This window comes from Chrysochloris asiatica, unplaced genomic scaffold (genome assembly GCF_000296735.1).
Source record: "Chrysochloris asiatica unplaced genomic scaffold, ChrAsi1.0 scaffold00386, whole genome shotgun sequence".
Classification (NCBI taxonomy): Eukaryota; Metazoa; Chordata; class Mammalia; order Afrosoricida; family Chrysochloridae; genus Chrysochloris; species Chrysochloris asiatica.
In genome coordinates, this window is record NW_006408904.1 from 177,846 (window position 1) to 180,756 (window position 2,911).

Here is a 2,911-nt window from a genome sequence, read left to right on the forward strand (position 1 = left end):
GACTGTTAGAAGAGAGGATGGCAAGACTTTGACTCTCTGACTATGAACATGTCATTAAGAAAGACCAATCATTAGAAAAGGACTTCCTGTTTGGTAGAGGATCAGAGAAAATAAGGGAACCCCCTCAGTGAGATGGACTGATACAATGACCACAACATGGATTGAAACGTACCAATGCTCATGAAGATGCCTCAGGACAGACAACATTTTGTTCTGTTACATATAAGGTCACCATGAGTTGGAATCACTAACAACAATTTCTATGAAGTGACTTTGAATTTCTCTGGCTTAAAGCAGCAGAAAACAGCCTAATGGACTAGACGCAGACTTGACTCTTTGTGTCTGAGAGTTCTTTTTGCACAGACAGAGAAAAATTTTCAACCGTGACTTTATGGATCCCAACAGAGCACATGTTAATTTCCATTTTTAATTTACATATATTAAAATTCACTTTTGGGGTGTGTAAACTTCTATGGATTTTAACAGAGTGCATGAATTTTTTTCATGCTACTTCGTAGGTGTTGGAATGCTAATATCTTTTTTACCTGATTTTCCTGCTGATGATCCAAATTTAGCAAAACATTGGCCTTCAATAAGACTTCTAAGGCGAAGAGAAGGAAATCTTCAAAGGAGAGGGGTACGGAAAATGAAGCAAACGCAATATGAGAAAGAGTAGAATGTCAGGAGACGAAAATCATGAGTCCAATGTACACTTTAGATGAACACATTACTGAGTTCCTACTATGTGCTATACTCTGTGTTAGGCACTTGAGGCTTCAAACTGGTTACCCAGGAGAGGAGTCTTCAAAATGTTTATTGTATGGAAGGAGCACAGAGGAGGGAGTCAGGGGTTGAGGAACAGCAAAGGAAGGTCCTCGGCATAGTATAGACATCAGGAAGGCTTCCTGGAGATGAAGGGATGAAAAGTACAGAACTTCTCATCAGATAAGTGACTCTAGAATTTTTTGGAAATGATTCATACTAGACTATTTTGGAAATAGCATGTGGATGCCACCACTTACCCACCCTCTTTTTCCTTTCACTCTCTCTTTTAAGTTTTAGGTAGCGATCCTGACTAGAATTTGATATATTTCCCTTTTAATCTGAAATTGAAATTGATGGGCAAAATTCTTTTCTGAAAGAAAATAAAGTTGGACAATAAATAAGACTGTAAAAGAATGGATGCATTTGAGCTATGGTGTTGGAGGAGAACATTAAAAGTACCATGCACTGCCAGGAGAACAAACCAATCTGTGTTGGAAGAAGTACAGCCGAATGCTCCCTGTAAACCAGCATGGCCAGACTTTGGCTCTCATACTTTGGACATATTATCAGGAGGGACCTGGAAAAGGACATCATGCTTGATAAAGGGACGGGTCAGTGAAAAAGAGGAAGGCCCCATTTAGAGAGGATTGGCACAGTGGGAGATGCTAACAATTGACTCAAGTTTGGCAAAAATTGTGAGGTTGGTGCAGGAGAGGGTAGTGCTTTGTTCTGTTGTGCATAAGATTGCTATGAGTTGATACCAACTTGATGGCACCTAACAACAATAAGACCTTTGCAAATATTGCTAGATTTTGATTGGTTCTAATTATTAAAGGGAGACCTAGAATTCGTAATGACTACAATCTCTATTTTATTTTGAAATTTAGTTTTGTTTTTTTTTTCTTCTCCTGTCCACTATCAGATGCTGTTGTGTTCACCATTGCCAGAAATGGCCGATCCAACTAAATCATGAGGGCCTAGGGAATGGAGATTCTAGTCTCTCAGAGTGATGCACTGGTCTATGCTGAACAATTTTCTTTCGGCAGTGTTTCTGGTTTATACCTTGCCTGTGGTGAGAGATGACTGTTCAGGTTTGAACTTTTCTTTCTCCCAACTTCTGCTGGACTAGAAAAATATTTTTTAAACCTCTTGATCTAATTTAGAGATAACAGAAATCCACTTAGATCATCTATGTGTCCTGTTCTCTTGGTACCATAAATTTTTTTTTTTTTTTTTTGTAAATTCATGGGAGGAAAATAAATTATTTGGATGAGGTAACAATGAAGTAGACTCTGTGACTTGTAAAATCACACAGCACATATAATTTATTACTCCATGCCCTGAACAGCAGCCTAGACATCATCACAAACATACAACAAACCAGTTTTAAATGACTTGTCTCTTGTGGATCACCAATGGAGAACAGATTCTAATCTTGAATAAATAATATTACCAAGTGGTCAAAAATAAGAAATGGACTCATATAAGCACAATAAAACCTGGAATTAATTTGGGCTACTTGTAGGGATTAGCAAGTTATTGTTAAATATAAAGAATTTTGGAAACTAAAGATCACTGAATGTTAGATTTGCTCAAAGTCATTTATAATTAGCATGTCAGCTATATATTTGTTTTCTGTTGCTGAATAATTATCTCCAAATGTAGCAGCCTAAAACAACAACAAACATTTGCTATCTTACAGCTTTTAGAAATGGATTCCATGAGCAGCCTTGGCTCAGGGTCTCCCCGACATTGCAGTCAAGTTACTGACTGAGGCTGCAGCCATTTGAAGACCTGACTGAAGTCAGAAGCTCTGTTACCATGATGGTACACTCATGCTGACTGGAAGGTGGGAGTCTCAATTCCTCTCTACATGGAACATTCCAAAGACTGCTTGCATGTCCTTATCACATGGTAGCTACTAGCTTCTCCCACAACAAAGTGACTCAAGAGAGCCAGGTGGACTTAGCAATGTCTTTTTTTTTTCTTTTTTTTTTTTCTAGATTCACAGGTGAAGAGGAAACTTTTTAATAAGCTATTTTAACATCTTTTACATGCACAATTCAGTGACACAAACTGTTTTCATCATATTGTATAATCATCTTCATTATTCTTTCCTAATCCCCCCACTATCCTTTTTTTTTTT